Source organism: Balaenoptera musculus, chromosome 9 (assembly GCF_009873245.2).
Source record: "Balaenoptera musculus isolate JJ_BM4_2016_0621 chromosome 9, mBalMus1.pri.v3, whole genome shotgun sequence".
Taxonomy (NCBI): Eukaryota; Metazoa; Chordata; class Mammalia; order Artiodactyla; family Balaenopteridae; genus Balaenoptera; species Balaenoptera musculus.
The window spans coordinates 41323201-41343907 of record NC_045793.1 but is presented as its reverse complement, the minus strand read 5'-3'; the positions used below and the strand labels follow the sequence as shown (position 1 = coordinate 41343907).

General features: G+C 45.3%; 1 protein-coding gene across 8 annotated transcripts in view; it reads right to left on the bottom strand.

Moving 5' to 3' along the window:
* ELMO1 (engulfment and cell motility 1) overlaps positions 1 to 20388 on the bottom strand; it is a 554248-nt gene extending 533860 nt beyond the window's left edge. For 2 of the 8 annotated variants that reach the window (XM_036863258.1, XM_036863260.1), the window contains exon 1: positions 19933 to 20388. The gene's annotated coding sequence lies outside the window, so the exon portion shown is untranslated. The remainder of the gene's footprint in view (positions 1 to 19932) is intronic. The other 6 variants (XM_036863259.1, XM_036863262.1, XM_036863263.1 and 3 more) reach the window with 4 other exon arrangements.
* Between the last annotated feature and the right edge of the window lie 319 nt (positions 20389 to 20707).

Below are 20707 nucleotides of genomic sequence, written 5' to 3'. Positions count from 1 at the left end.
TTGGAGAAAGAGGGAAACTGTGGTTAACTGAGTTTGAAAACCGACATGTTACATTAGAAAACAGATCTCTGACTGCAGGCTTCTCAGCATTTAACATGCTAATTCATAGAGAATCTCCCCAAGAAAGTCTTATGAAAGAAAGTCACCCACTCCAACAAGGCTACAAAACCCTTATTCACAAGGGTTTCCAGGCAAGTCTCAGTTGGTGCCTGGTGCCTAGCAGTTCAGCACACTTTTAAGCTCTCAACAAATATTTGCTCCGCAGGTCTTCAAATCTCCTAACAAAAGGATCCCTTCTTCAAGGTCTTCTTTGATGTTAACTATTCTCATTGACCTAAGAGCAGCTGACATGCAGTCCATCTTTCTCTTCGGTTCTGCCTCTTTCTGGCTCTATGACCTTGGGCAAGCTATTCACCCTCTCTAAACTTTCAGTTTTCTTATCTATAAAATAAGAATATCAATAGTAGTTAACTCAAAGGACTGTAGTGAGAATTAAGTGAGATAATGTGTATAAATCACTTTGCATCACACACAGTAAACACTCAATAAAGGTTAGCTGTCCTTGTTATTATTCACTAGTGTAACACACTGTTTGGATTTCTGTCCCAAAGTCACCACTAAGCAGACTTTGGCATGCTGGTCCCTATCTAGCCTCATCACTGGCAAAAGGCAGACTTTGGATTATATCAGCATTTCCCAAACTCTAGCTCTTCAAAGACTATTTTCCAGCCCTATTTTACTTAATATTTCCCTTAAAATTATTTCACCTTAGTCTCACCCTACGCATGAAAATCTGCGAAATCATATATTTGATGCGCTTGTTACACTTTTTCCATTATGCATTAAAATGAATGAACAATTATTTAAATACCTTTAAAAAGCCAGCATTAATACCTAAATCATCTTCAACACCATACACTGGAAAGCAGTAACTCAGGATCTCCAAGATCCTTTCAGTAAAAGATGAGATATCATCTCTCCTGAAAAATCACAAACAAAGCTTTGCAAATGCCAACAACCACCCCGCCCCAGCAAGGAAGCATCATGGTTCAGACCATCGAAGGGATCCTTTTTAGAAACTAGATTCAAATAATTTAACAGCTGGAAATCAGAGATGACAAAGGGCATGGAGTTGCCTGGGACTTTCCAAAGCAAGAATGACATTCAGAATTCTATCCCAAGTTCAGATACATGTATTCTTTTCCTCTGTTAAGCAAATTAACATGTGTACTTATTTGGAACAAAATGGTTTGCCAAAATGGACAACTATCCTCTAGTTCAATTCACAAGAAAAAAAATGGCATCTGTAGGATGTGCTACATTAGCTGAGAGGTGGGGAGACATTTTTAAGATCTGTTTCGGGCTAAGACTTGTTTGAATTCCACAACTGAAACTCACAAAAAGCATGTAACAGGCATAACGACACCCAGCCAAGAACAAGAGCACCTGCTCTACCCCCATCCCACCCCCAGAAAAAGCACATGTTGAAGAACTCTAACACTCAGATGAAATAACCCCCAGTCACCTCACCCCAGGTTGGCAGCAACCAATGCTGAAAATGTGTCACCGCTCCCGCCAAGGTAATGTCACCCTCCTTCAGACATCAGCAAAACCAAAGCCACTATGAAATGGAAAAAGACATATAGAGTATTGCAGACTGGTCATAAATAGAAAAGACCAAGGATACTATTTTGTAAACATTTTATGGGCCCCAAATATCCAGCCTTTCCATGAGTAGAAACAAGTATTAGTGGTAGTCTATAATAGCTTTGCTATAATATCTTTACTTTTAACTGCAATCATTCTAAAGCCCTTTTAATAGCTGTCGCTTATTCATTTCCAGGCTGTAGCAAATTATAGTTAGAGGAAATGGCTGCTGACAGCTTCCCTTCTTCTGTGAATGGCACACTCACTCATTCTTACAAGGCCTGTGGTCCTGCTTCCTGGCACATCATCCAGGAGCACAGAAGTCCTGCTTAAAAGGAACAATAAAGACAACAGTGCCCAGGTTTGCCAATTCAGAGACCTTGGTTACTCCAGCTCTGTCTCACAAGGCCTCTGTATATTCTTTCTCGTTCTGAAAAGAGGAGAAAAATCAGTTTTCCCCATACATGCCCCAAAGACAGTTTAGCAACATGAAAGATGCACGTTTGGGAAGGGAGGGTGTGTGTGTGCCTGTGTGTGCATTGGAGGAGGGTGGGGCAGTGAGTTCACTTGAAAGGGATTAATATTCCAGGTATTACTAATATCACAAACTTCGTCCTCTCAGGACACACATCCCAGGGAAAAGAGAACTGGGTCAAAGGCACAAAGCAGTCCACAAAAAAAATAATAATTTTGAAGCTAAAATAGTATTTAATAAGAAAACTGAGTGATCACTTTAGGCACCTGGAAAGTGGTACAGCCTGTCCCCAAATATTAAAATTGGATGAATACAAAAATAACTCTTCAGAGGAGCTTTCAGAACTCAGGCTAATGAGTCCAGTTATGTTGCTTCTTAACAGCCTTGATTAAATGGGAGCATTCGACTCCGGACGGGGATGGGGCAGAACCAGTGAACAGCAGAGTATACGCTTAGAGCCCTGTCACATCTGTGTCACACGGACGGCAATCAGGAACCAGAACTTTAAGATGACATTTCTTTCTTTAACACTGGTTCTTTCTCAAGTCAACATGTAGCCTAAAGATCAAAACAATTAAGTGAGAAGGCACACTGGAGAGTCCCCTAGGAAATATTTTTCAGTCTTTATGTTTTCAAAAATTCAAAGACTCAACAGATGAAAGTACAGCAATACACAAATTAATTGCTGCTCAGGAGATGAGCTTTTTACTTTTTAATTAATGTTCTGTCCTTAACCCAAAAGCATAAGTAAAACATACAATGTACAGTGCTTACGCACCTCTATGGCGAAGTGTTACCTTTCTCCCTCAGGCTTTCTTTATCCTCCTGAGAATGTGTTTAAATTTAAGATGCAGTCTTGGCAGTGTGTGTAGCTCAGTGATGCAAATAGTGTGGGACGGCGCCACCCAGAACTCTGTGAGTGGGAGGGCAACCAGGAAATCAACTTTCCTTTTCTCAGTGTGACTCTGTTCCGTCCAGAGGATGATTTGGGCACACATATTGTCGGTTGTCTTTTTCAACTGGGGAAGGGAGGAGGCATACAGAGGGAATGCCAAGTCATATATTGCAAGTACTTGTATTTGCAAAACCCCTGAGTTTAAACTGTTAATTTCCAACTTGTCTGCCTCCTCCCACTTCTCTCAGTGATTCCACGTCCATCCTGGGGGTCTCAAGGCTACAGGATGGAATATAGTTACCTCTGTTAACAGTCAGATATTTGAAAGGAAGGGGCCAGCATAGATTAATCAACTCAATAGGCAATGGCAAACCTGTTGGAGCGATTTGTTTGAAACGTCTCTTAAACCTTTCCCAGAAGTGCTAACAGGCAGAGAGAAGGGCTGATCTTCAGTTTCATACTCTCCCATCTTGCTGTCTTTAAAATGCCCCTTTGGGCACATTCCACATGCCAGGCAATGGGCAGGGCACAGAGGATGCAAAGACAAATATGGTACCCTCATTATACTCAGGAGCTCCCAGGCCAACAGAAGAGACAGAAAAGTAAACAAGCACAAATTGATGAGGTTTGTCTTTCTTTTTTTTGCATAGATGCATGAATTAATTCTCTATGGAGACCAATCAGTCAGAGGTCAGAAGGCTTTCTGCAGGAGACATTTAAGAGGGAACAGGTTGTAAAGGATGGAGAGTGGAGCTATAGGGAAGAGGCACCTAGAAGTCATCCAGGGATTCCCCAAAGGGGCTTCATATCACAACTGGCTAGGGCAGGAAGTCTTTGTATAAATACGGATTCCAGAACCCACCCAGAATCAGAATTTCTGGTGTTGAGGGCCCAGATTCTAATTCTTTGCAACTACTGAGATGATTCTGAAGCAGTTGACTGATCCAGAGATTTCTGATTGGGATCCACTGATTACATCTAGCCCCCTTCCTCCATATTATACAGCTAAGAAAACTGAGGCCATCAAGGTAGGCGCAGATTACAGTCAGTTCAGCCCCGGGACCAAGACTCTGGCCACTTGACCCTGAATTCCATGCCTGGACCACCAGAGCCTGCAGAGCTCATGAGGTACAACATCTTCCATGAAGCAGGACGTTGACCAATAGCGACAGTGGTTGGTGCCTGCATGAGAGTACCAGCCACACGGCGTTACTGGTGTGTCCATGACTGCCTCCTCCCCCGCAAAGGGAGGAAAGTCAGTCCCTGTGTATCACCACTTCCCTGGCATCGAGTGTCTAAAGAATGAGTCGATGAATGAAGTCCACAAACGGGGTCCACAAACAGGACTCCGCACAGCATCAGGGAAGTACTGAGAAGGTCACCTGTCCTAGGGACCTGATTTTCTCTAAAGAGAGAAAAATAAGACCCAGGAATCAACTCTGGTAGTGGAAAACACAGTGAACTTTAAAAAGTCATAATGCAAAGAACAGAAAACATCATGAAATTTTCTTGTAGACATAACCTATTCTAATGAAATGGCATTTTTTTTCTACAAAAGTTAAAATCGAGCACGTGTTTCAGAGCCAGTGAACCTGAAGGGTGTGGAAAGATACAGGAATGGTGTATCTTGTTAGTTCATTCGTGATTCCTAATTCCATCCCTTCTAACCAACTGTTGGCCTTGAACACACAATTTTGGAGGAGAGGTTCAAAACGTATATATCCTTTCACATCTATTGCACAACCGCTGGAGCCAAGGAACTCTGTTCCTTGGCAACGTGTTTCACTTTATCATGGTCTTACATGGACACCATTTCCATTTATACAAGAGGAAATGGAAGCTATGAGAGCTTAATGAATTTGCCCACAGCAAGTAGAGAATGAGTAATTTCAAACTCCATCTGTTTAGCTGTGGAGATCCTGCCTCTGTCACTCCCCCAAGGCAGCTCAGCAAAGTGTCTAAGGGAGCGAGGGCGTCAGGCCTCCAGCCAGTCAAGGGTTCTATTTAAGTACCTTCTAGTGTGGCATGGTTCCCATATAGACAGCAGAGTCAAAGCAGCAATCAGAACAGCCGGATTCACACAGACCTATGGTGTTAGCTAGTTAATCATGGTGTTTCTACAAGTGAAATATATAGGAAGCCTACTACATTCTTACTGGATCTGTAGAAGCAGAAAAGTTCTAGGTCAAGTGAATGAAAGTCTAACCTGAACCATAAAAACAGAGTCGTGGTCCCTCCATCAATTCCCCAACTTGAACCACTTTATAGACCCCAAATCCCTTAAATGAAGGGGAGGCTGGGCCCCCTTGAGGAAGGACCCTGGTACATTGCCAAAAATATATACTGTTAATCTTTCTCCCAGTCTTCCCCCAAAGGAACTGGCAGCCCTTTACTAAGGAGACTGGGCAATGGGGAACAGGAAATAATCAAACCTTTGGGGGATTACTGGTCACAGCCTCTGAACTGACACTAATTCCAGCAGACCCAGAATGTCCCTGGTGGCCCACCAGTCAGAGAAGGTGCTTATGGAATTGAAGCGATCAATGGGGTTTCAGCTCAGATCCATCTTGCAGTGGGTCCCCAAACCCATCCTGTGGTTATTTCCCCGGCTCCAGAATATATATAATTGGAATAGACATACTCAGCAACTGGCATGATCCCCTCACTGGGGAAGCAAGGAGTTGTTTGGTTATTTAATTGAAGGAGAAAAGGGCTGTGGAAGGTCTGAGAATGTGGCTCCAAAGGCCCAAATATGCTCCACTTCCAGAGTGAACTCAGAACACTTCAGTTTGGGGTTTACTGTGTGTGTGCTGTTTGGCTTAAAAGTAATGGGCTCAGCTCAGCACTTGAACATCAGGATAAATGGTTCCAGCAATGAAGAGCCGTGACACCTATCAAGTTTCAGTTGCTGGCTGAAACCTTTGATAGCTGCTAGAAAAATAATGTGCAATTTTAGCCTAGAAACATAAATTATAAAGGCCACGGTGCTCTCAGAATATAATAGATAAAATGTAGGCAACCACGTATGTGGTAAGGATCCCAGCCCCAGTTTGTGTCATGAATGCCTGGTCGCCCACAGGCCCTGGGAGGAAGGAAGAGAGAAACATATTCTCCAGATTCAACATTGGCTGAACCGTGGATGAAGACACAGAGGGGGTAGAAGTTTCAGGGTTTAAGCCAAGAAATGTTTTCTACATTCTTCCAGCTTATGCTCTTCTAATATCTCTGCCCCATAGGATTTTTTGGTGACTAGGAGAGAATTACAAGCAGACACACGAGGTATAAATACTTCTGCAGACAGTAATGTGATGACAACATTGGTGCCCTCCTCTGGAGCGTTCATTACACGCAGGGTCCAGTGGAATGACAGTAAAGCAGTAACCACTGCCACCACAGGATTAGGGCACTGCAAGGCCAGCGGCCGTTGGTCCTCCACATCTGACATCTGGTCTGGCCCCCGCCTCCATCACAGTGACCTCAGGCAGGACTGGTCTTCAGCAAAACTGAGTTCAACGAGAGTTACACACCAGCCATCCCCGAGCCACGTGGCCCTGCGGCCCTGACTCAGAGGCAAAGAAGCCATTTTAAAGGGCTCTTCCAAAAGGACGCAGTGGTGCTCACATACACGTATCCGAGTGCTTCTCCCTGCAAGCACTGACTGAGCACCTGTTGTGGCCTCAGCACTGGGAATACCTGCCCTCAGGACCTCCAGTCTACTCAGGAACAAAGACAGAAAGCAGAGCGTAAAGAGGCACAAGAGGCACGATAAACGCCAGCACAGGGAAGCACTCCGTGTGTCCCAGGAGGGGATACCAGGAAATCAAGGAAGGCTCCCTGAGGAGGTGACTACTGAGCTGTGTCACGTTGACCAGGGGGAGATGTGGGTTCAGGGCAGTTCACTCTCTCTTCTTGCCACCAATCGCCTGATGCCTTTTCTGTGACTTTTCTGTCCTAAGTTTACTCTTAATGTTCATTTCAACCTGATTTCACTTGCGAACGAATTCTGGGCTCTTACACTCCCTGGGGAATAGCCGTGAGCCCACTCTCTTCCTCATGATCGGTTTCTGAGCAGAATTTTAAGAGGGCACTAGAGAATAGCTTTAAAGGAGACGCCCTCCCCACCAAAGTAATCCTCCTGTATCCCTGGCCCTTTACGTCCCTGGAAACAATTCCGCGTTGTGGCAACTATGGCCTGGTCTCTCCCTTGTACAATGTGCTCAGTCTCCGGCTTCAGATGGCGAAGTAAGCAAAATCCATGGAGGGGCTTCTCACCACCCTCCTCGTCAGGCCAGGCTTCCCCACTACCTCCCTGCCTCGTGGCTTCCTTTGGCACTTACATAAGAAGATTCTTATGAAATGGCTACAAAATGAAAACTAAAATATCAGAGACATAGAAGTAGTAAGCCACAGATCTGAGAAAACAGCTGCATATGAAAGGATTAGGAAATAAATTAGAAGAAACTCAAAGGATTTAGAATCCATTTCAGGTGCACTGCAAGAAAATCCTGCCAGTGTGGGGAGAACAGGTCCAAGTTAAAACCCAGGCAATAAAGAGGATCCAGCCGTTACTGGCTGCCTGATAATGTTCTACCTCGAGGTTTATAATTCTTCTTTCACTCCTTAGCACTTTCTAGGACCAGGCTCCTCAAAGTGGAATCGGGACCACTTGCATTAGAATCACCTGAGGGACTTGTTAAAATGCAATTTCTGGGTCCCCAGCGATTCTTAGGCATTTTGAAGTCTGTGAACCACAGATCCCTGTACTATATCATTCTTAAGTGGTTGCAATACCCATGCTAAATCACTCAGTTAAATTGCTCTTTAAAATCTGAAGGAGACACTAGTGGCTCAATTGATTCTTTTAGAAATTGTTAAGATTCTAAAAGTAGTAATGGTGCAGTCACATTGTGACCGGTTTTAAATGATGTAAAAGTTACACACTGAAGTCAGAAAGACCTTTGCAAAACATAAATGTGGTCACATCACTCCCCTGGATAAACACTTCAGTGATTTCTCATTGCTCTTTTGGTAAAGGCCCAGAGCCGTGGTCCCAACGAGCCCACCTCCTCAGCCTAATCCAGACCTGGAGTGTCCCCTGCCCAGCGTTCTGGTCTTCAGCTCCTTCAACATCCAAGTCCGCCCTTCACATGACCTTCACACACACTAGCCACCCGCAGGGACTCTTCTTTCCCCAGTAAAATCCGTTCTTCCTCTTCCCAGATCTCCCTGATTATATTAATCCCCCTGCTGTAGGCTCTCCCAGCATCAGCCCTTTCCCCCACAGCCCCTGGCACAGTTTAAATGTCACATTTATTTGTGCGATCCTTTGAGTAATGTACATTTCCTCCACTGGTGTCTAAGTAGCCCATGACATCAGCTAAAGGACTATTTTGTTTTCTTCCCTAGGAAGGAAACCCACCATTGTTTATGTATCACCTAGCACACCCATAGAACATAGCTGGTGCTCATTAAATATTTGTGAATGAACAAAGGAATTAAAGAGTATCTAAAAAGCAAACACTGGAGGCAAATGCAGACCCACAACAGCCACCAGGAATTTAAAATACACTCGGATCCCTCTCCTAAAAGTTAAAAGCTCCAGGGTCTCTCCAGCACCCTGAAGACTAAGTCCTATGGAGATTTCCCTTCCCCTGCATATGATACTAGGTACCTTCTTTTGCATTTACCACTTCAAAAGGATGAGCCCAATTCTTCCTAATGCAATTCCTGGATTTTGAAAGGAGAGTGAAGTTCAACATTAAAACTGCTATTATGCCATTTCTCTGGGCCTTGCATTGATCTAGTTATGAAAAATTACCCTAAAGCCTATTCATTGTCTGAAAGATATATGTTGAAATGAAAAGAGACCTGGGGGTTTCCATGATGACTTACTTCTTATATTTGTGTACACCTTCGTGCGTCTTATCATTCTCAGCTCCAGGTGCCAATTCTCAGACTGTTTCACGGCATTTTCAAATGCTAGAATTGTTAGCAGCATATCTGAATGATTTCGAATGGCCCTCAATAAGTTGGCCATAATTACAACACTATCTCTACTACAGTGGAATGATGTTTCACGGGGATATAAACGAATCAAACATTACTGCCCTCTTTTCTCTGCCACCTTGCTGGCAGTAGGCCCTGGCTCAGGTAATGAATGGTTTGCTGCCCTGACTGTGCTCTTTTACATGTTCCTGAAGCAAAGCTCTCACAGCAAATTGTTCCCAGCTAAACACAATATTCCAATGTAATGGGTTCAACTGAGGCAAAAATGAATTGGACAAATGGACGGAGACTTGGAAGCAAGAGAGCGTAGCATTTGGTGCGCTGCAGAAAATTCGATTTTGAAAGAAGAGTGAAATTCAACATAACAACTGCTATTATAACATTTCCCTGGGCCTTGCATTGATCTGGGCAGCCAGCCTCCCTGACAAGTAAATTTCCTCATCTGTAAAATGGGTCCAAGGTGAATTAATATGTTTGACTCACTGTTAATCTGATATATATTTTGGTATGGATATAATTCTCCAGTGATTTACTGTAAATCTATATTTCACTATAAAAATCTTTTTATGGGTCTTTAAACATTTATTTAACACTGGATCCTATTTAAAGCTCTGCACTAATCCTGATATACAGTAAAGAGGCATTGTCACACAACTGACAATCTAGCAGCTGAAAAATCCATACTTATCACCCTGTATGGGAGAAGAGAAAGTTATGGGGATTTTTATTGTATACTGAAGAGAGTATATAATTTGTCAGGTACCAAACAAGATTTGATTATAGTGATTAGATAAGTGACTTTTCATGACTATAGTAATAGGAGGTGCGGGGACTATACTTTTCAAAGCACAAGCTTGGAGAAGTAGTTTTCATTCGGCACATTTCTCTCCTACACCCATACTTCATGGCAGTTTAGTGTCTACATTGAGGTTCTTTTTTTTTTTTCCGACCCACTCCATAAAAGCCATTACCAGGTGGCGGGTACATGAGCCACTGCTTAATGAGCTGGTGAGCCTGTCAAGCTAGTTGTTGCCTTCCTGAAGGAACAGAAAGTAGAAAAGGCATTCAAACAAACTGGCAATAGCCAGACAGAATGAATAGAAATGGAAACAGGTGGCTTCTACTTAGGTGGCCATAAAATGAATTGTCCAACCTGGGGCACTTTTGAAAGAGAAAAGTGGGTACAGTTAATCATCCTGAGATGACAGAGCTATACTGGGTCTGTGCACTCAGGATTATAGACGTCCTACTTTTATTTTTCTATTTTTCATCTCCAGAATATTTTCTAATCTGATTTCTAGGCTCAGGTTAAAGAAGAAAAATTAATACCTTCCTACCACCCACCTGCCAATGAACATTTGAACCGTCCCCTACTCACGGGAAGTTCCAAATGATTCAGAAAGGGACATTTACAAAGTGTTATTGGAACCATTGAGCTAACTCCTTAACATACAACATAATCATACGAAACCCAGTTCAACCGAATTAAAGTCCTGCCAAATGCTCCTCCACTATTGCTTCACAAACTGGGGGTTTCTCACTGGGCTCCCATCCACGCTGGACAAGTACAAACAGCCCCAAGAAGGCTGGATTCAAGGAAAGGGAAAGACCCCCAATTAGTAACCTCCATTCTCTCTACCCAAAGTAAAATAATAATAAAACAGTAAAATCCCAGGTTAGTTGTCAATGAATGGGGGATAGAGATCCATTTACAAGAGGTTTTATTTGAGGACCCCACGTTGCTAACATGATTTGTTATGTCAGTTCTTTTAATTCACAATCGATGGCAATTTTACCTGACCTGTTTTTCAGCAGTTTACTTCTGCTGTATTCCTGAAGAAAAGATATGTAAATCAACCTAACAGTCTAGTCAAGATTTTAGGAGGAATTCCCCAAGCTACTTAAAGAAGATAAAATAATAAGTGTACGTCTTTAAATAATTTTAGCAACATATTTGAATAAAAAACTTGAATAAAAACTACTGAATTAGTACTAATAACATCAACAATAATAGCAAGTCCAACCCAATGCTTTCGGGGTATCCTGCTTCACAATTATTATTATATTTAATTACCTCAGCAACTCCAAGAGGTAGGGACTTATATTATGCCCATTTGAAAGGTGTAAAAACTGAGGCTGAGAAAGGTAATTAACATACACCAAGTCAACCAGACAAGAGAGTCCAAAGATAATTTGAACCCTCAACCAACAAATATGTATTTATTTAGCTTTACACCCAAAGACTTTTCCCTTTTTCCCCCAAATCCATTCAGTCAGCAAATCTTTTTTTCATCAACATCAATATCCTTTCCTTCTGGCTTGAATCCAGTTTGGGGGGGGAGGGGTTGGCCCTCTGGAAGTTGTCTCTTTAAAGGAAGAGTATTGGCCCACTACTCAGACTTGAAGATGGAGTTGCATTTACACAGGAAACACACTGTTTTATTTATTCATTTGACCAAGATTGTGTGTTTAATCGGGTAGGCCTAGAAGGAAAGTACTTACACCTTCCATCTTTCCTTGGCACCTCCCTCCTGCTGTACCATCTAATCTATCTTCCATGTGGCCTTGGGACTTAGATTTCTTACTGAATTCCAACTGTGTCTTTTCCTTGCCTAAAATCCTTTAGCACTCCTTTCCGCTCAATCCAAATGCCCAGCTCCCAGAAGAGCTGACACAAGGCCTCTCTCAAACATTCTCCCACTACCCCGATGGCTGTATTCCCTGGTCTTACCAGGTTCTTTCTTTTAACACTCAGCTTTCCAGATCCTTCTCAAAGTCACTTCATTGTGAGCTCCTTCCTCTGTGATCTGCACACACTGTAAACACACATTTATCACACTCTATAATGACTATCTGTTAATGGATCTGTTTCCCCTCCAGCCCCTTTCACCACACTGTTCATATGAAGTGGGTCTTATAATGACCAGCAAGAGACTTGACTACAGGACATAGAATGCGATCAAAATGGCTGCTGAATGAATGAATGAATGAATGAGTGAAGTATTATGATGGGTGCTGTAAGCCCAACAGTATTTCAATTTAATAATATTTATATGCATATTTAAGTATATGGCACACATTTTAAAAATATACTACAATTAATAAATAAATCTTTATTGTGCTTCTCTCATATTAATCCAGGCAAATGTTTCTCAAAACTCTCAAAGAATGGACAGTAATTGAGAAAGTAGTTCTAAAGAGCTGAAGTCACTTCTTGGCAGTAAAGTAAGTCTAAGGATGATGGAAATATATTCATTCCTTGAGAAAAGTTTTGATTTAATGTGATTTATACTGACTTGCTATAAAAGTGATAAGCACTGGAGAAAACAGGATTTAGCAGGTGATATAATAGTTTCTTTGCTCCTAAAGACCTTTCAATATTGGGAGAGCTACATGGATATATGTGTGTGTGTGTGTGTGTGTGTGTGTATGTTTGTGTCTTTCTCACACGTACACATACATACACAATACACACTTACTATTTAGTGTATGAAAGGATCAGTCCTAGTCCCCCAAATCGAAATTTTTGAATACTTGGTCACTTCCTATGAATGGCCCACAGTTGGAATAACTAGGGCACATGGCCCACTATAAAAATGCTATGAAAATGATGGGGTGGGGCAGTGGTGAGGGTGGGCAGGAGTCAAGTAAAAACCAGCCTTACTGAGTGTTATTGGAATTCACTCTTCACTCAGCCAAAAATACGCAGTCTAACCAAAGTCCCTCCACTGGCTCTACCTCCCAAGCCACATGCCTTCTGGTGGGCAAGGGCAAAGCCAGCTGTGGCTCTGCATCTGGATTAAAGAGCCTGAAAACAGAAAAAAAAAAAATTATTTTGAAATGCACTACGCTTCGAAATTAAGGGTAATTGTGTGTAGCAGCCTGGAAAATATAGCTCATCCAGGACTGCTCTGCCACAGAGCCCCACAGCACAAAACGCTGGCTTTCTAAATGCAATCTCAAGCTAAAAAAAAAAAAAAAAAAAGGCACAAAGGGCGGAAGGAAGGGTGGAGGTTTACTGTAGGGCTGTGACTTACACGAAGGCGACTGCCTCAGGGAGACACAGCTAGTACACAAGCTGGACAACATCTCTCCATCCCTTAAGCCCCTAGATGCTACTCTGCTACAGCAGCCCGACAGCGAAGGTAAATAACAGGTTGACAGATAATTACATAAGAAAACAAATGTGGCAAGATTAGGACAGAAATCTAATGGAGAGAGTGGAAAAGGACTCCACATACAGCAATACCTTAAAGCAATGTCCTGGTCATGCTAATGGAACATCAATATCTATCACCACCCAACTAGCCAAGGCATATTTTACCAGTAGAGGAGGCATTTCACCCTGTTAACTCATTCCCAAGCAGACATTTCCTTAATCTTGTGACAGAGACCTCTGAACGAGCCCAGCTGAGCTTTGTGACCACCTCCCTCATTTCATTTATCTTATTCGCATTACGTGGAGGTTATAGCTAACACAGTAACCAGGGGCCAGAATTCAAGACCTTGTGAGGAAACTGAGACATAAAATCACTAGCGATAGTTTTTTTCAACCAGAGGGTGCCAGGAAGAAATACGCATGAAATTCAGACTTGAAAGCAATTTGGGTTAGGGAGACAACTGCAATTATAGGAGGAGAGGAAGCTAGAGAGGAAATCTGGAGAACTAGAGGAAATAAATGAACATAAAGGATGAGACCACCCATCTGTGAATAAACCACCTTAGGGCAAAGGAATAACCAGTAAATAGAAAACTGGGGCACTTATAACTGCTGTCAAAAGTCTAGCATGTCTGATAGCCCACAGTTGAACTAATTTATGCAAGAAAACAAAACTGTGGTTCTTACTAGGAGAAGGAGGTTAGCAATTGGCAACGTCTGGAGACATATTTGGTTATCGCAACTGGGTGCTGCTACTGGCATCTGGTGGGTAGAGGCCAGAGAAGCTAGTAAACTTCCTACAATGCACAGGACACCCCCCACAACAAAGGATTATCCAGCCTCAAATGTCAACAGTGCCAAGGTTGAGACTGCCTGATATAAATGGTCCACATAGAATGGGCAATAGCCTGCAGGAAGAAAAAGAAGAGAATCAGTACCCTCAGCATCTCCCAAGGGAGAAACCATCCTGGTTAAGAACTCCAGTCTCTGGTTCGCTTAGTTGGTATTGATACATGGGGCAGGAGAAGCAGCAAAAATTATGACTAGCTGGAAATTACTCTGTTAAACGTATTCCCTCCCCCAAATTGGTCCCCCCCCCACCCCCCCCAAGTGGTTCCATGCTTTTGCTTTCACCATGACTCATCCACAGAGAAAAAAAAAATGCTGGCTAAAGAATATGTGTCTATTCCCCTCGGCAAACATCATTCTCATTTTTGATTAATGAATTGCATTCTGGCTTATACGCTTCAGTATCGAGAGCTTGGGTGATGGGCACGCTGTCCCCGAGAGAAGGATCTCTGACCCCCAGGACTAAAGAGGTCAGCTTTAGAATGGGATATCCAAAGGGAGGCACTGGAAAACTTGGCCTTGGTGGTGGCAGTCACATCCCTAGGTGCCATGGTAACCCAGGGCACATCCATCAGAACCCAGGGCATTTCTACCAGCATACAGGAGTGAAGGGCCCCCTGGGAGGGCCGCAGCATAGCTCAATGTGGGGATCCTGGCCGCAGGCCAGGCTAGTCCAGGAGAACCAACAAGAAGAATAAGTATTCAACGCAGGCGTCATGGGGCACGGGCAAGAAACAGCAGGGTAAAGAGAGTCAGAAAAGGTGGGTGTAGGCTCAGATCTACTCTCCAAATATACTAGTGACATTTCATTTCTCCAAGCCACTTCTATAAAATGGGATATGAATACGATACCAGTTCATCCCCACCATTTCGAAAACAGCATTCCAGGAGGAAGCATGTCAGTCGTCGGCACCCGGAGGAAAAGGTTGCATGGATCCTGTGACTTCAAGCCCCCTGGGGCAATGCTCAGTCAGGGCTTACTCAGTCCTGCTGCCCTCAAACCACTGCTCCTTAGCCAGCAAGTACAACCCACCCAACCCATAGCAGTCCTGGAGCCCAGCAATTAGTACGGACGTTTTCCAGTGTTTTCTACTGAGGGAAGTTTTGCTCCCCGCATTAACTGTTAGAACGAAAATAGCCCCAAAACTGTAGCCTCAATTCCTAAAATTGAGGTTCCAATAATAATCTTGCTCAGATTCTGGAAATCAGTGTTTGCGGGGGCCTAGAACACTGACTGAGACTCATCATCTCATTCTATTTATACATGTGACTAATTTCTCTACTCAGCACTAGGCCAGGTTGTTGCTGTGGTTAATTCTGTTTGATGAGCTAGCATCCCTTCTCCCGCATGGATTCCTACACAATACTTGGCTGTTCACCCCACCTTAGGCCAGTGACAAAATTCTGCTCCAACAGTCCTGCACTTATCCTGCGAAAGCTTAGAAAGCATAGTACTAAGTCACAAGTTAAATTAATCATGGATCAAAAGCGTGATTTGAGAGCTTCAGTTCTGGCTATTATCTATAAGTTCCAATTGTTGACACTCAGACAACCTAAATTATCCAGGGAACCGAAAACTGCAAGCAGTGTTGCACTGTGCTTGCAGGCTGGCTTTGTTGTACCTAAAAATGCTGTGCTTGGCGTATTCAAAGGCTTTCACGGGCCACACGCATTTCATGGGAGCCACACTCTGTACCCTGGATGGCTGGTCTTCAAAATCCTGATGTTTTGGACAGTACTGAAGTTCTCAGCCTTTTCCTTCTTTGGTTAGCCAGTCCCAAGCCCTGGTCAGCTAAGAAGCTTAATCTGATTGTGTATCACAGCAGTGTGGCTGCCACCAGAAGAGATTACTTCTGTCTTTGCAAACCTCTGAAAGTAATTAAAAGCATGCACATGGGGACCGTGAGGCATAAAATATGAAAGGAAAAGTCCAGTGAAGTAAAGTTCCAAAGACCTCAAAAGCTTAAAGACCTCAAAAGCTTAAACTAAAATTTGTCCAGAAAAGAGTATTTTCACTCGTTTTATTCTAACTTAAAGAGTTATTACAGATAATCTACTGTCTCTCCATATCACTAAAGTGAAAAACATACACTTGGCTCTCCAGCTTTGCCAAGACGTCAGCCTCGGGGCCTAGCAGACCATCAAGTTCTATAAACAGCAGTATTTTAAAAGTTAAGTCAATGACATGCTTTTACTGCATCTGATTCAACATTTGGAAACAGCATCTCTTGCAGGAGATGAAACCAATAGCATTTTGGGGGGCGGGGCGCTAAGTGTTTTTTAAAGTATGGCCCTATGAACCACTTTCATCAGAATCCCTGGCAAATGGTTTAAAATGTACATTCCTAGGGCCTCCAGAATTATTAAAACAGACTTTTTTCATCATGACCCACATTAAGTGATACATTTGACATTAAGATTTGGTGTCCATTTTGTAAAACACTCAATTTTCCATTGTACTCTCTTCAATTTCATGTTTTCAACTGCTGGTCCGGACCTAATAAATTGATATTATGATCCATTCCTAGTCGTAATGCTAAGCTTCAAAAACACTAGACTAGTTAATTAGAAGAAGCAGAACTGGAGTTGCACAATTAGCAGCACACACTTGAGGCTTTGTGATGTAGAGGGGGTTTAGTAATTCCCCACCTTTTCTAAGTTCAACAAAATGAATGTCTTACAAATCAAACTACCCACTTGGATGGTTTCAGGCATTGAAAAGTGGTTGCAGGCTTCAGTTACAAACCTTAAGGGTGCCCACTGTCTTAGATCCGGACAGGAAATGTCCTCTGTAGGAATGATTACCTCTAAACCTTCAGTGTTAAGAAAGATAATAATGTCAGCAAAGTGTGTGCTCAGAGCCCCTTGGCACACCCCTAGCCATATCCTCTCTGCAAGGCTTCAAAGCACTCCCTTCCTCCACCTTTCCCCACCCATTCACACCCAACACCCAAAGGGGTATATTACTTTAAAACACTCAAATATTGCCCTATCTCAATTTAATAAATGCTTATGATTTAGCAGCACTGTAGAAACCCCGCATCCATTTCCTCTCTTTCATTTTTCTTCTCCTGGGCATTTCTCATCTCTCTTCTCCCCAGCATCTGCCACCCAGCCCCTTTCTGTCTCCCTCTCCTTCTTCCCTTACTCCTCTCCTCTCCTTGTCTCCCATCTGCTGGGGAAGTGGAGTGGGATACAGTGGATGTCTCTGACTTCATTCCACTCACAGTAATTCCCTTCTTCCCAGGGGAGTCTTTCTTTGGCTAAAGTACCACAGACTTTTAAAAGACGTTCTCCAAGGAGAGTGATGACACAGACAGCAGATCTGAAGCGGTTATGCGTTATTAATAAACTGTTCTGGTTTTCCACTCCCCCAAGGAATCACCTCTCTGTTCCTTTCTTCAGGCTGAAATTCTAAGGGGAGGAGTTTACTCAAGGTAGAAAGGGATCTGCAAGAAGTGTGGCTGGGCATGGGGAGAGGACAGAGGAGAAAAAGCAAAAGCCCGTTACCTGGGCTTCTTACTCGCCGCTGATGCTGCAGCATTTTGTTGGTATATTTCCCTGGTGAGCCTCTCCCATAAAGGCGTATCTTAGTCAGTCAACAAGTATTTATTGAGCACCTACTATGTGGGAACCAGTCTAAGTTCTGGACCTGTAAACAAGACAAGGTTCTTGCCCTTGTGGAACTTCCATTCTAAGGGGAGAGACGAACAATAATCAAACAAACAAGTGAATATATAATGCCAGAGGGTAATAAGTGCTAAGAGGGAAAATTGAGTGACTTAAAAAGGACCAGGGAGTGGCTGGTTGCTATTTTATATGAGGCAGTCAGGGAAGCCCTCCTGCAAACTGACAACTGGGCAGTGACCTGAAGGAAGCAACGGAGTGAGCCAACTGGACACGGCGGGGAGAGGCTCCTTGCGCAAAAGGAATAACACATGCAAAGGCCCTCGTGAGAGAACTTGGTGAAAAAGAAGAATGTAAGGCCGTCAGAGTAGCTGTAGTCAAGAAAGGCAGAGAGATGAGACACGGGAAAGGGGGGGAAAAGAGGGATAAGGCCATCAATAGGACCACCCATCCTGTAACCCAGTGACTGCTCCAGGTCCCGAATTCCACCAGACCCAGGTCTGGGCCAGCCTCCCAGCCAGCCCCTCCCTGACACCTACCAAGCTTCTTCCCTAGTTCCCTTCCCTCCTCACACCATCCCCCCTGCACAGTCCCAACACTCTAGGTCATTCCCTCACAATTTCCCCAGAGGACGTACAATCCATCTAATTAAAAACAAACAAAAATGAGTAAAAAGTGTGGTAAGAAATCAACATGAACCTTTAACCACAGCCCTTAAGAGATAGGAAATGTACCAGAGTAAAGAGCAGGTTCAGAAGGTCAGCTATAAGGAAGAAAAGTCTGCTACTTAACAGCAGGGGATCTGACCTTCTAACGCACAGGGCCCAGTTCTGTGAAGTTGATATATAAATACAGGTCATTAATTACTTTTATTTACTAGTTCGGTTACGGTTAGACAGTAACTTTTATTTACTTTTATTTTTTTTATAGACAAAAAAAACCCAAGAACAACAACTCAGAAATTCTTCCACCGCCCCACACACCACCCCCAAGTCACTGGCAGCCGTAAATGAGGAGCCTGGGGCCTTCCTCCAGAGTCAGAAACCCTTGTCATAGGTTCTCTGAAATCTTAAATATAACGAACCAGATCCGCATCATTTATGGCCAGTGCTGTTAGCAGGCCCTACGTCTGGGGCACTGGGAATCACGAAATATGCCCCGCGAGTCCCCGGAGCTGTCCAGAGGCCTCCAGAGCAGGGTCACTACCGGGGGCCAAGCGCTAGGCTTTAGGTCAACGCAGGTCCCGCCGCCAGCAACTCCTGCCCGGAGCAGCCAATTTCAAACAGCCCCTAGGTGGCAGAGGGTCACTCGGCTCCGGAGCCCCTCGCGGTCACACACAGACACACACAGACACACACACACACACACACACACACGCTCGCCGCCCTCGCGCGCGCCCGCGGCACCACACGGACTTCCCAATCCCAAACGCACGCACGCGCGCACCCCCGGGCCGGCTGAGTTCTGTATTTCCTCTTCCTCAGAGCTACTCTTGCGTTCTCGGCCGCCCCTCTCTGCTCGGATTCTAGGGCCCCCGAAGCTCGGCTGCCTTCCTTCTCTGCAGGCGCACCCGGTGCGCCCCCTCTCTGAAGTAGGGATCACCCATCGAAGCCCCCCACCTCCTTTCCCGGTCTCACCGGGGACTTCGGCGAGTCCCCGGGAGGCGGGTATTTACTAACAGTCGCCCGGGGCTCCCAGCTGCCCCAACCGCCCCCTCGCGTCCCTCCCGGCCCTCCACGCCTCTAGCCCATCACCGCCCCCTCCCAGGAGCGCGCTCGCCGGGGGATTCCCTTCCATCTGCGAGTGCCTGAGAAAAGCCGGGAGTCCTAGCTGCCAGTCCCTTCTCCCGCGCAGCCTCTCGGGTCTCCAAGCCCACAATCCCACACTCTCCCTGTCCCCAGCCCCCCGGCGCCAGCAGCCCAGCCCTCGGTCAGCCCCCTCCAGCCCGCCCTGACCGAAACATCTCTGCGGGTTCCCTGGCCACCGGCCCTGCGCTCCCTCCTCTGCGCCCCTCCCTCCGCTCCCACTTGCCCTCCCGCCGCCCCCTCCGCCCCGACTTCCCCAACTGGGGCTGAGTGCCCCACGCGCCCGCAGCCTTCACCCCGCGGCCACCCCCCGCCTGCGCCGCGGCGCCCCCAGGGAGAAAACAAAAGTGTCTCCGCGGCGCCCAGAGTCCCCCCGCGCAGGACGCCTCCTCCTTGCCCCAGCTCCCTCCCCGGCTGCGCTGAGGTCAGCGAGTCAGGGCGCCGCGCCAGCCCAGGAAACTTTACGAACCTGCCCGGGGTCTTAGGACGGCGGCGGCAGCGGCGAGGGTTCCCAGCAATCAGAGCTCTGGCGACCCCGCGACCACGGAAGGGGAACCGGAGGGTCTGTCACCCAACTCGGGGCCCCGGCGGTGTGAGTGGCTCTGCCTCTATCCCTTGCCCATCCTCGCCGGTTCGCGCTCGCCAGAGCACACGCACTTACACTCCGGGTCGGCCGGCTGCTGCGCCGCCGGCGGCCGCTGCTCTCACTTCCTCTTCCTTCCTCCTGCTGGCCAGAGACACATTTTGCATCTGCAAGGCATCCCGAGATTAGCCGCGAAGTCTCCTCCCGAGCGGACGCTGCGGAGTGGCCGCCGTCGCCCCCCGCACCTGCGCCCGGACACGCGTAGTTGGCGCGTTCGCCTCCAGCCGGCGCCCTGACGCCGGCCCACTGCACTTTGCCTGGGGGATGGGGGTGCCCACGACTTTTTGAAGTCCCCCTACTTAAAAAGAAGAAAATGTCAAACACCGTGCACGCCTCAGTTCTGCTATAAATAATATGTGTGCAGAGCATGACTTCTCGGATGAGCTCACACGCGGCGTTTTGCAGGCACTAACTCCGTCACCCTCATAGCGCCACCTCCGGGAGGCCGAGAGTGCGCGGCATCTTTTTATAAGCTTTCAGTTTGGGCAACTGGTTTGGAATTTTGAGGGGAAACTTCGGTGGGCTGTTTTAAAGCTACCTTAAGAGGCTGATGTGTTTGACGTTCTGCCTCGACCCTTGGACGGCACGACAAAAATAACAA